Genomic DNA, 13,287 nt, shown 5'->3' with positions numbered 1-13,287 from the left:
CTCACTCTTAAATCTCATTTTGACCTCATGTATGATAAGGTGGCTGTTGACTTACAGAGGGTAGTTTTTACTGAACTGTTCATTCAAAAAAAAAAAAAAGGAAATAATATTTAATTGCTGTCTTACGAGCAAGATTTGATAGATCAAACAGATAATCTATGAAGGCAGGGGAGATGGGCATATATCTAAAAAAGACTTTAAAACATCTCATATATATTGAACATTCTGAATTGCATAGATTTCACAGATCATCTCCTTTTGCTGAGCTACAGAAAAACCAGAAATTCCTACCGTGGTCTACCTCAACTAGAATTTTCATTGTTTTAAATACCCATAATCCATTTCTTCCACTAGTTTCCTTTCTGATGTACAAAATCCCACTGCTTTTCAGCAAACAGCTCTTCTTGTAGCCTTATTAGATGAAGAAAAATTCTTAAGAATAACATCTGAATTACACAAATCATCATCTAGGGAACACGTTCTAGGACATGATCCCGTCATTACAAGATGGACTTGGTGGACATAACACAGATGCATTCCTCTTCTCAAAAGCATGTCCCTACAGACTCCTTGGAACCAGTCTCATTCCCTCATTGCTCACATCAGGATGAATCCTTCCCCAAAAAAGGAGTCTGTTCTGCAGCCCTGGAGTGCCTTGAAGGAAGTCTTCTGCCACCTTGTTTCAGTTCCCATATGCATAGCAAGTGCTGATCAGAATGAGGACAGGGATCACCAAAATGGCTGTCTATGTGAAAACAGCAAATAAAGATTATTCCCCAGATCCTTCAAGTAAAACAACAAACATATGACTTTTTTTTTTTTTTTTTTTTTTTAAGAACGCAGTCTTATGCAGTGGAAACAGAAAAATACCATTGCACTGCTCTGAGCAGCTGGCTTATCAAATCAATCAACAGTATGAAACAAAACAATCTGTTCTTCAAAAACCTTTAACCTCTACACAATACATATTACACACAATCTGTTGGAAATAATGAGCAGAGGATTGCTTGCTAGATCTCTGATTAAGTAGAAATCTTCATCTTCTGTAAAATGAGAAAACCACATTGAAAAATGCATTACCAGAACATCAATGCTCGACTTAAATCAACAGTAATAGGACCTCATTCAAAGTTAAGCCTCAATTAATCTAGCTGCATTGTTTATGGACAATGCTTACTACGCTGTCTGAAGTGCCTCTATTTTTTTAATTTTTTCAGGGGAGGGTGAGGTAGAGGGGAAAATAAAAGGTCTAATTCTTCTAATTCATAATCTAGAATAAATCCAGAACAGCTACTGTCAATAGCTATCAATTCATGTGCTGAGCAAAATTGGATCTTTAAAAGTTGAGGCAAATAGATACAAGCAGAAAGCCTGAGCACTGGCTTGGTTTTCCTACATGACTTCAAAGATTATTTTATTTTTTAAAGGGATTGCTAGTTTGGATACTAACCCTGAAAGTACACAGATGCATTAATACCCCAAGGCCAACCTTCTCGGCCAATATTTCTAGACTTACTGCTCCACTTCCCTGCCTTATTTGCCACAAATACTAATGCACACTGAGATGACCTCAAACCAAATAACTAAAATACTGCACACGAACAATCACACTGACCTATTAAAAACACAAAACAAGAAGCTCAGCAAAAGACTCCATTTTTTCGTACCTTCATGTCTTTCATGTGGTTCTAGAGCTCATAAGCACTGCTTCTAAGAAGTGAAAACTAAGTGTGCCTTAAAGATGGGCACAGCTTTCATACTGCAGGCTTTATGAGTTCAAGAATGCAAACGCTGTACATGACTGTGGCTCATAATGGTATCAATGAAATCAGAAGTCAGTTCCTTGCCCAACCAAAATGCATTTATAACCAAAGGGACAATCTGTGCGTATCTTTATTTCCACAGGCTTGTGAGAGGTCGGTTTTGTGTCTGTTAGAAAACAGTTCAATGGTCTGAAAAGCATTTATATTTTAAGTAAAGACGATGTTTTAATGCAAGATGAATGCTTCAAGATGCAACTGACTGTGCTCAAGAAAAACTCGGACCAATAAATAGCATGACCTGTACTACACAGCCGACCTTGAGTTGCCATTACTTTATGAAAATCAGGTTAGCCTCAAATCTCACAGATCCCCCAACTTGGATCACACTGTTCCAAGGGAGGCAGGCTGCTTTTGGCTCCGTTTCACATTTCAGCCATTGAACACGCACAGCACCCTTCCCAAAGTGCATCAGGATGATGCATTTTCTGCTGTCGTCTTTTCCACGGTCTCCCACTACAGCTTGCATGATGCTCAATTACTGGGTATAAATATGCACTAATGCACCGCAGAACCTTCAGCCACCCATCACCTTCATGCACTGAGCTGCCAGGCAGCTCCTCCCCACCGCCCAACACGGCAAAATGTAGATGTGTCCCTCGCTTTTTGTTATCTGCACATCACTAAGATGTAACACACCTGGAGATCGAGCAGGTTCTTTGTCAGTGCCAGCGTCTAGGAAAACAGGGTGCCGCTGCCTGTTTCAGCCACGGGGCTGCAGAGGAAGGTGCAGGTGCAGCCGGAACGGACTCGACAGCAATGCAGTAGAACCTGAGGTCTGTGACAGGGATATCTTCCAGGGCAACCTGCTGGAGAGCCGCAGGCCGCATCCGCGAAGCAGACGCAAAATCGCCGCGGCACCGGGCGAGCTCCCGTCAGATGGGCACAGCGCTATGGGTGCGCACCAGGGAGCAGAAACGCAGTATCCGGCCTGCCCTACACCCACAGCAGCTCCGTGCACGCACAGCCGGCGGACACCCCTCCGGTTGCACCGACGAGAGCAGTCGCGTCTGAAACCAACTGCAATCCTACAGCCCCTACAACCGATCTCCCAGCCGAGGCCCGAGCTCCCGCATCTCTTATGAGGCAGGTTTATGTACGAGGGCGGCAGCGCAGCCCTGCCCGGACAGTCCCTGCTAACGCTGATCCTTCCAGAAAGAGCCCCAGCGCGCGGGGCCACCGCAACCCCGCCACGTTCGGGCCCGCCGTGTCCCCGAGAGCCGCAGCCCGGGGCACCGCAGCCTGCCCGCCGCTCCCTGCCGTCGTGCACGGGGCGCAGGGGAGGAGGGGCGGTTCTGCAGCTCGGCCCGAGCGGGATGCGCGCGCCGGCCGCCGCAGCACAGCGCCGACCCAGCCACCAGCCCGCGCCCGCCCGCCCCCCGCCGCACCTCTCCCGGCCGCTCCTCGCTCGCGGAGCCCCTGCGAGGGAGGGGCGGCCCCTCCCGCAGCCGCGCCGCTGGGCACCACCGAGCGGGGCCCAGAGTCCCGCACCCGGGCCTCGGCCCGGCCCCTCCACACCTGGTGCGGATCCGCGCCGCCTCCTCACCACGCGGGGCGGCTCCGGCGGGGCTGGCAGCGCAGCGCGGGGCGGACAGCCCGGCAGGCAGCCTTTCCTCCCGCCACCATCTTCCTCCGGCCGCCGCCCCCGCCGCCAGCACCGCCCGGCACGGCCCCTCCCGCCGTTCCGCGCCGCCCTTCGCGTCAGCGCGTCCGCCGCCGCCCTCCTGGTCCCGCGGCGGTGCGGGGCGGTGCCGCCATCACGGGCCGCGCCGGTGGGAGGCGAGGAGATGGCGGCCGCCGAGCTGGACCGCCCTCCGCTTAGCGGGCTGCCCGAACGCCCCCGGAGAGTGGGCCGAGCGCTGCCCGGAGCCCGACCCTGCCGCGGGGGGAGCAGTGGCTGCCCGACAGCCGGGGCGCCGCAGGATCGCGTACCTGTAGCCAGGCCCCGGACAGCCCTTCCCGCCCGGCGGCGGGCATTGCACCGAGACAGTGCGTCTCGCTGCACGCGACTGCTTGCTCCCTCTTCACACATACAAACGTGGTATTAGTCATAGGATGTCATGAGTTTGAAGAGAACCATTAAGGATCGTCGAGTCCGATGCATAGCTCCATGCAGAACCACCCAAATCACAAACCGTGTATGGCTAAGAGCATTGGCGGCTTGGTGCCATGACCACGGCCTACAGGAGCCTGTCCCATCAACCTAAGGTGCAGAGCCATTCCCTGACCCCCAGCATGATACTCCCCTGACACAGCTCCATGCCCTTCTCTCATATCACTGTCACCAGAAAGCAGAGCCCAGCGCTGCCTCTCCACTCCCTATGAGGAGCTGAAGGCTGTCATGAAGCTGCCCCCTCAGCCTCCTCTGCTCTGGGCCAAACAAACAATCCAAAAGACCTCAGCCACTCCTTATATGTCTTGCCCTTTAGACCCTTCGCCATCTCTGTAGCCCTGCTTTGGACTACAAGGTTTTTATGCCCTTTTTGAATTGCGGTGCCCAAAACTCTGCACAGTTGAGGACACATCAGTGCATTGCAGAGAGGGACTTCCTTCCCCTTCCCTTGAAAGGCTAGCAGTGCCATGTTTGATGCACCCCAGGATACAGTTGGTCTTCCTGGCTGCCTGTGCACACTGCTGGCTCATATTCAACTTGCTGTCAACATCCTCAAATCTGTTTCAGCAAGGCTGCTCTCCAGAGTCTCATCTCCCAGTCTGTATGTATAGCCAGGGTTGCCCCTTCCCAGGTGCAGGATCTGGTACTTGCTCTCGTTAGAATTCATGCGGCTCATGGCTAGGCAGCTGTCTATTTTGCCTAGATCTCTACAAGATCTCTACTCCCTTGATGGAACCAAAGATGGAGCCGGATACCCCATCTGTAGTGCAGGCTGTAAACAGCTGTTGTAATTGCTTCCCTGAGTTATTGCTCCTGTGCTTTACAGTAATTCCGCATACATAGACAGAATGCTAAAATCCTTGAGATAATGCCTTACATGTATGCTATTTAAAGCAATATGGCTAGATAGTAAAGACTAAAATAAATTTCCCTACAAGGACAGGCTAAGAGAGCTGGGGTTGTTCAGTCTGGAGAAGACAAGGCTGCAAGGAGACCTGCTAGCAGCCTTTCAGTATCGAAAGGGTAGCAGGGTCTGTTGTGATAGAACAACAGGAAATAGTTTCAAACTGAATGAGAGGAGATTTAGATTGGATATAAGGAAGAAGTTTTTTTACAGTACGAGTGGTAAAGCACTAGAACAGGTTGCCCAGAGAAGTGGTCAGTTTATCCTTGGACACATTCAGTGTGATCTGTGAAGTGCTTAGGCGTAGCCCAGTGCAAACTATCTTAAGTAAATATAGATAGTAGAGTTCAGATTGGATATAAGGAAAAAATTATTCTCTGAATGAGTAGCCAAGGATAGGAACAGGCTGCCCAGGGAATTGGTGGAGACACAATCCACCACCCCTGGAGGTTTTCAAGAAACGTGGAGTTGTATACTTAGGGACATGGTTTAGTAGGCATGGTGTTGATGGCTGGGTGGTTGGACAAGATGGTTGATCATAGAGGTCTTTTCCAACCGTAACAATGCTATATGTGGGCTTGCAATTAGTAACTATGATAACAGTGTTCATTTGGAATGTTCATCGCCTTCCAAAAAAGGCTTCCAGGTCCTGTGATATGCTTGGCCGCTCTGTAAGCACAACCATACTTTCATATCTTATTCAAAACACTGCAGTACTCCACCAGTGCAAATTCTGAAAATGAGAGTACAAAAAATATCCATTGCTAAAGAATGGGAAAACTAATAAGTGACTGCTGCTGTTTAGACAACTGCTGCCCTTTCCTCTACATCTATTTTACCGCGACACCTCATTTTATTCTTAATAGTATTCATTTATTGATTTCTTTCTTATCCTGGAGACAACTCTCTGTCTGATGGCTTTCAATGTGAAAATAACAAAACCAGAAGGAGATTTCTGCTCTGTTCTCTCTCTTATTTTATGGCCCTGGTATATGGCCCTGCTACAGCCCCAGGTTACAATTTCACAGGTGTAGACTTGAGAGGCTTTCAAAGCTGTTCATTACTGAATTGTTACATTACATAAAGCACTTCTGTCTTCTAGCCCTCTCTCACAGTAATCAAGCAGTAAGAATTGAATGTGATCGAAGTTTGCACTCCTGTAAGAGGCAGTTTTGGCCAGGTGACCCCTAGAGCTCTCTTTCAACCTAGGTGACTCCACTGAAGTCTTATGACTATTGAAGACTAATCATTGCAGTTTTCATGCTCAATTATGCTCAAGAAAAAAGAAAAATCTGTACTATGAATCTTTTTCTTCTTAAGTTTCATTTTTCTCCCATTTGTCTCACTGTCATCAACATCAACAGGTGTTCTTGGGTACAAGTTACTTCTGAACTTGGAAAGATACTATTGTTGTGCAGCAGTATCAGTGCACTTGCATTATCATTGACCTTTTTTTTTTCAGTTAAAATGCTGGAAGTTGCGATCTGCTTATTTTAGCGGTGAAGCTTTGATTTATGCAACACAGTTTTGCTCTTTTTGAAAATGTAGAAACACTTGTTGGGTTAAGACCACACTTACATGGAATAAATCTCCCGGGTGAATGTAAACTGCCCTTTTAGAGCTGTCCAGTCCACATTTAAGCGTAAAAAATTCAATCTCAGAATGTTATAACTTAATGTCCAGCTTGTGATGTCTTTGGTTTCATTAGGTTATATTTACTAAGTCACAGTGGTAGTCTGTCACAGAAGCAAAGCAGCCTGATCTTGAAATATTCAGACACTATTGCAATCTAAGCAGTGCTATTTATGCTGAACTTTTTTGTTGTAAGTGCTTTTATCTCCCACTTGTATTTTACTTTAGAGACAAATGCTTAACACCATCCAGTGTGTCAATGGCTTTTAAGACTCATTAGGTACAAAGCACTGTGTGAGTGCCAGCAAAGCATCTGTTTCAGGGGGGGGGGGGGGAAGAACCTGGCCCAGCTCTTATACACACATCTCATTAACTGGGTCTGGATACTTCAAAGAGAGGAAGTCATGTTGAATGCTTCTCTTTTCAGAAACAAAATTGCACTCCGTAAAGTTCATTAATTGGATTCAGCATGTTTACACTCCAGGTCTATAGATATATCCATTAGCCTAGATAAAACCTTGGCGTTGGCAGCTGAAACATTTTTTGCTGCATTGCTCTAGTAATCTAATCAACGTGAATGTATTTTCAGGATCTGGAAATCACACAGCTCAGAGGTCTATGGCTTGCTACTTTCAGCCTTAGGCCACAGACAAAACAGCTCTCCGAGACTGAAAAGACCAGTGGAAACTTGACATAGTTTTAAGGTCAGATAGCTCAAGATCCACTAGAGACATAAATGAGTGCTTTTTACAGTCTGAAAGCTTGGAATTACAGCTTTCATGTCAAAAAGCATCAATCTCTGAAGAGTATTTGTGGAATGTCTGCTGCTAGAACAGCAAGGATTGTTTCAGAGGATCTCCTGATGTTAAAGTAAATGGCTTTTGTAACTGGAAATTTCATTTCCAAATTCCGATGAGTGTCATTTTTATTTTTACTTTTTCCTGGAAAGAGAAACCTTCAAAGTAACTCCTCCCTCTTTTGCAGTATCCAGGTCCAATTAATGAGAAGACAGATTTTATTAATCAAATGTTCTATACACCCAGTCCTCTTCCTTAGTTTGTTCTGGAATAGCTATCAGGAGTTCAGAGTTACACCTATGGAATTCTAGGCTGGGATTTACCCATGTCATCATTTATTATAAATTCCTTTATAAAATATAGGTAACATTTTGCCAGTTGTGTCTGTATTAAACCTGTCACTAATCTGCAGAACTGGAACACTCTAGTTCCATGGGCATTTTTCCTCATAAATTCTTATGCTAGCATCTTTAAAAAGTCCTTTACATTAGACAAGGGCATCAAGAGGATGCCTAACATTTCCTGTGTCACTTGTATAGGTATAATCTAAGGTGATACTAAAGCCATCAGAGATTTTATTCTGTAAGACCTTCTTCTTCCTCTTCTTTTATGTTATACCTCCGCAAAAGAGCCTGTTCATTATCTGTGATTTGGTATCTTGAAGAATCTTAATTTGCCCCCAAAAAGTTCAACAGAAATTTCTAAAAATCTTGTTTTCTGATGATTTTCTATCATCCCATTGGAGCAGGCATTGCACATGCCAGAAAAGAAAGATGGACTTCTATTAGGTTGCAATTATTGTAGCCTGACTATCTACAATCTGCTGAAACAGGTTGTCCCTTTTCTAATATTTCAATACTCTGAGAAAACAGTATAGCTAATCAGTTATGCTTTGAAGCATTAATTTTGCCTGAGGAGCCACATGCATAAATATTTAATTTAAATTTAAAAGAATGCAGTATCATCTAATGAAGAGGACTTTAAACAGACAGCTTGCAAGGAGAAAACTATAAATAGAGAACAGTTGTGCCTTCTGGAGTATTAGATAATAGACCTAAAATAATAAAAAAGTGAAAAAAAAAAAAATTAATGATAAATAATAGAAGAACAAATCATCTGGAATCAGTCGTGGTTAATATGATATATGGTAATACTTGGGAGAATTTAGCAACAACTCATTGAAGAATGTGATTTTGAATATTTGGAAAAATATTAAAGGAATATGATCTACTCAAAGGTCATCTTCAACTTATTTATTTTCTATACACAGTATGGAGAATTTTGCTTCACTATTCCCCTTTACTAGTTAATTAGTTACTATTTTGTACAGTTTTGTCTTTTTCTGTTTTTCTGTGACATGAACAAAGATAACCAAGTTGATGGTAGTGCTTTATATAGAACTCTTGAATAAATCAGAAAGTGTATATTCTTCTAAAATTCTGTAACAAAGACATTGAGATAATGCCCCTTATAGGCTTTGCTGTGGAACAGTGGAACATACGAAGAAGGCCCAACTACTGCCATTTGATTCTAGAGACAGTCAGGCTCTTAATGCTTGTGTGATCCTGCAGAAGACCTGAAAAGGCAAGTCTACTTATTGAATGCCACACTCCAATAAACACAATGCATAAATTAGCTTCCATTGTTCATCAGAAGGACTAGATGAACTTGGGATGTTTTGACAAAAAAAGTCCTTTGGCTTCCTTCCCAGCTTAACTACAGTGGCCATGCAGGTTTCTCATTTTGCATGACTTCTTTGAAGATGTGAAACTATCTTACATTTGGTGTGACAAAGAAAACCTAAATAATCCAGTAGGTTTCTCATTTCCTCATTTGTACTCCAGGTTTAAGGAAATATAAACAATATAAACTTGTATTTCTGCTTCCCTAATGGGAACTTCTGACTAGACAAGGGATGGAGATGTTGATGAGACTGAACACGTACAATTCCATGGAGCCTGGTGACATGCATCCCAGGGTTCTAAAGGAGTTGCCTGATGCAGTTGCCAACTCACCTTCGTGTTTGAAAAGTCATGGATGTAAGGTGAGGTCTCCTTTGACTGGAAAAAAGGGAAACATCACTCCCATTCTCGGTAAGGAGAAAGGAAGACCAGGGGAACTACAGGCCAGTGACCCTCACATTAGTGCCTGAGAAATTATGGAACATATCCTTTCAGAAGAGATGTTAAGGTACATGAGGGACAGGTGGGTGATCTGAGACAGCCAGCATGGCTTCACCAAGGGCAGACCATACCTCAGCAATCTGGTGGTGGCCTTCTATTGATGGAGTGATGGTATTAGTGGACAAAGAAAGAGCAACTGATGCCATCTACCTAGGATTTGACATGGCTCCACATCACATAATTACCTCTAAACTGGGGAGATACAGATTTGAAGGATGAAATATTTGGTGGATAAAGAATTTGTTCAGTAGTCACAAACGGATTTGTGGTCAATGACTCGATGTCCAGGTGGAATGTGGTGATGAGAGGTGTCTCCTAGAGGTCCATCTTGGGACCGAAGTTCTTCAGCATCTTTATCAATGACATAGTGGGATTGAGTGTGCCTTCAGCAAGTTTGCTGATGACTCTAAGGTGAGCAGTGCAATTGATACAATAGAAGGAGGCCCAGGGTAACCTAATGAGATTCAAGAAGGCCAAGTGCAAGGTGCTGCACCTGAGCCAAAGCAATCTCAAAGATGTATGGATTGGATTAAAAACTTCTTGAGAAAAGGCCTGCAGAGAAAGACTTAGGGATCCTGGCTGGACATGTGCCAGAAATGTGTACTTGCAGCTCAGGAGGTCAACAACATCCTGGGCTGCATCAAGAAAGGGGTGGTCATTAGAGCGAAAGAAGTGATTGTCCCTCACTGCTCTGCCCTTGTAAGGCCCCATCTGGAGTATGGCATCCAGGTCTGGGGCCCCCAGCACAAGGAAGATGTGGAGCTGATGAAACAAGTCCAGAGAAGGGCCTGAAGATGTTTGGAAGGCTGGAGAACCTCTCCTCTGAAGAAGACATCGAGGGAGCTGGGCTTATCCAGACTGGAGAAGGCTTTGGGTAGATCTCACTGTGACATTTTAGAACTTAAAGAGAGCTTATAAATAAGATGGTGACAGGCTTTTTACAAGGGCAGACAGTGACACAACAAAGAAGAATGGTTTTAAACTGAAAGAGTGGAGATTTAGATTGGATATTTACTTGAGGGCACTGGCACAGACTGCTGAGAGAAATTGTGGATTTCCCATTCCTAAAGAAGTTCCAGGCTGGACAGGGCTCTGTGTCCAAGTGGAGTGCAGTGATGAGTGGTGTCCCAGTAGGGGGACCCCCAGTCTTGTGGTAATCCTGTCCATGGTAGTGGAATTGAAACTAGATCACCTTTAAGGTCCTTCCCAACCCAAGTCATTCTACAATCTTGTGATGCACAGCTTCCTTTCTCTCTCCTTTATGACCTGCCAACAACAGGTCATTCCTTTTCAGCACTGAGCTGCCAGTCTCCTCACATGCTGGTAAAGTTACAGTGATTAGAATTGTCACTAGGTCTAGCAAGGAACTGATGTTTCCTTCATTTAGTTGTTCCTAAAAATGTCTCACTGTAGAGACAGCTTTGACATGCAGGGTGAAATTAGCATTTTAACTGTGTATCTCCTTTATCTCCTTTTTTTTTTTTTTTTTTTTTTTTTTTTTTTAAGAAAGAAGCATCTTACTGAATAATATTCTTTTTATTTCTCTTTAAAGAAAAAAAAAAATACAGTTACATAAGATTTGGGCTATTATAACTGAAGACCAACTGCTGACTGAAAAAACCCAGTCCATTAAGACAGAAAGGGTATTAAATTATTTGTATTTCGTAATTTTCAGTTTCTGACCTCTTAACACCCACTGTCTTCACTGATTTATCAATTAGAGCAGTAGTTACAGTATCTGTTTAAGATGGCACAATCATGGAGCAGCTGGAAGCATTTTTAATTTTGGCATTTATTCGAATGAAGCACTGCTAGACTGCCAGGACTGTAAAAGCCAAGCAATCTTTTCATGGATTTTCAAAGCATTTATGTTTCTACTCAAACTGAAAATCTTGCAGAGTATGAAGAATGAAGCCGATCTAGGATGCAATGAACTACACCACAGCAAGATTTGCATCTTCCCTGAAAACATACAAACTTGTTTGTGCAAGGACTAATAAAAAGAGAGAACTTCTGCTCTTTTAAGGATATCTGGTCAAGTATCTTTTTGAAACAAAAGGGGATAAATAAACAGGGAACCAATAACTAAAAAGGTAGAGAAGAAATAGAGAGAAAAAGTGAAGAAGAAAAAAAGAAAAAAGAATCATAGAATGGTTTGGCTTGGAAGGGACCTTTAAGATCACTTGGTTCTAAACCCCCTGCTATAGGAAGGGACACCTCCCACTAGATCAGGTTGTTCAAAGCCCCATCCAGCCTGGCCTTGAATGCTTCCAGGAAGGGAGCACCCACAACCTTTCTGGGCAACCTGCTCCAGGATCTCACCACTCTCACAGGTCCTCCCAGAGCCTTCTGTTCTCCAGGCTGAAGAGCCCCAGTTCTCTGTCCTCAAAGGGGAGGTGCTCCATCCCTCTATCATTGTGTCCACTCTCTGGACCTGCTCCAACAGCTCCATGTCTTTCTTGTGTTGAGGACCCTGGAGCTGGACGCAATACTCCAGGTGGGGTCTCATGAGAGCAGAGCAGATGGACAGAATTACCTCCGTCAACCTGCTGGTGAGGCTTCCTTTGATGCAACCAATTGGCCTTGTGGGCTTGCAAGCACACATTGCTTGATCATGCTGAGTCTTTTGTAGTTCAGCACTTCCAAATCCTTCTCCTCAGGGCTGCTTCAAAGCCATTCTCTACCCAACCTGTATCTGTACTTGGGATTGCCCCAACCAAGGTGCAGGACCTTGTACTTGGCCTTGTTGAATTTTACGAGGGGTCTACCTCTCAATCCTCTCCAGATCCCAATGTATGGCATCCCTTCCCTTTAGTGTGCCAGCTGCACCGCTCAGCTTGGATACATCTTCAAACTTGCTGAGTGTCACTCAGTCCCACTGTCCATGTTGCCTACAGAGATGTTAAATAGCACTGGTCCCAGCAATGATCCCGAGGAACGCCACTCATCACTGGTCTTCACTTGGACACTGAGCTGTTGACTGCAGCTCTCTGAGAACAGCCATCTAGTCAATTCCATATCCAGCAAATAGTTTGTCTATCTAACTATGTTTATCCTGTTTATTGATTAGTATTGTTATAACTCCACAGCATTCTGGTTATCATAATACATTTTATTAGCATGAATCTCAGTTATTTTGTTAACAACCTGGAATGGAAATTCTTTAGAGAATTATTAACTGCCCCGAAACACAAGGAGTAGAAATAAATCTACTGCAGTGTTAAATGAAGTCTGTTAAGTATATTTTAACATGGAATTCAGTTTTAAGATATTAAGAACAATTTTTAATAAATGAAAGTTCAAAACTAAACATAAAATAAATGCCAAAGATCACAACTGTGGATCTAAAAACTCGCCATGCTTTAATGCATATATATTTAAAATACTTTGAAATTTCAGAAAACTAATCAGTATACCTCACGTAACTTTTCATCAAGTTCAGATTAGTTATCATCTGAGCACTCATCATATAGATGGATATCAGAAAAAACTTCTTCTCTAAAAGAATGGTGAGGCATTTGGCACAGGCTGCCCAAGGAGGTCATGGAGTCACTATCCCTGGAGATGTTCAAGAGATGTGGATTTGTGGTACTAAGAAACACAGTAGACATGACTGGGATGGTCTGACTTTTCAGTGCGCCTAGGGCACATTAAGCAAGGACCTGTCCTTGGCCTCACAGAAAATATGTGAAATAGTTAATTAAAAAACTACTTATTAAAACAAAAAATGAGGGCAACAAAAGCATAAAACTGGTGGGGCTTCTGACCTTGCCTTTGTGCAACTAATGCATCGATCTAGTTTGACGGAAGTGGCTGCAATTCTTAGCAAGTTCTTAAA

The 13,287-nt window shown here is 43.9% G+C and overlaps 1 protein-coding gene across 7 annotated transcripts in view; it reads right to left on the bottom strand.

Annotated features, from left to right (window-relative positions):
- APBA1 (amyloid beta precursor protein binding family A member 1) overlaps positions 1-3,494 on the bottom strand; it is an 80,218-nt gene extending 76,724 nt beyond the window's left edge. For 5 of the 7 annotated variants that reach the window (XM_052700645.1, XM_052700651.1, XM_052700652.1 and 2 more), the window contains exon 1: positions 3,339-3,494. The gene's annotated coding sequence lies outside the window, so the exon portion shown is untranslated. Of the gene's footprint in view, positions 1-2,459; positions 2,626-3,208; positions 3,232-3,338 lie in introns of those variants that run through there. The other 2 variants (XM_052700647.1, XM_052700646.1) reach the window with 2 other exon arrangements.
- Positions 3,495-13,287: the final 9,793 nt, after the last annotated feature.

This window comes from Tympanuchus pallidicinctus, unplaced genomic scaffold (assembly GCF_026119805.1).
Source record: "Tympanuchus pallidicinctus isolate F22 unplaced genomic scaffold, pur_lepc_1.0 scaffold4, whole genome shotgun sequence".
In the NCBI taxonomy this organism is placed as follows: Eukaryota; Metazoa; Chordata; class Aves; order Galliformes; family Phasianidae; genus Tympanuchus; species Tympanuchus pallidicinctus.
The sequence above is the reverse complement of the archived record's forward strand: the minus strand, read 5'-3'. Positions and strand labels throughout refer to the sequence as shown.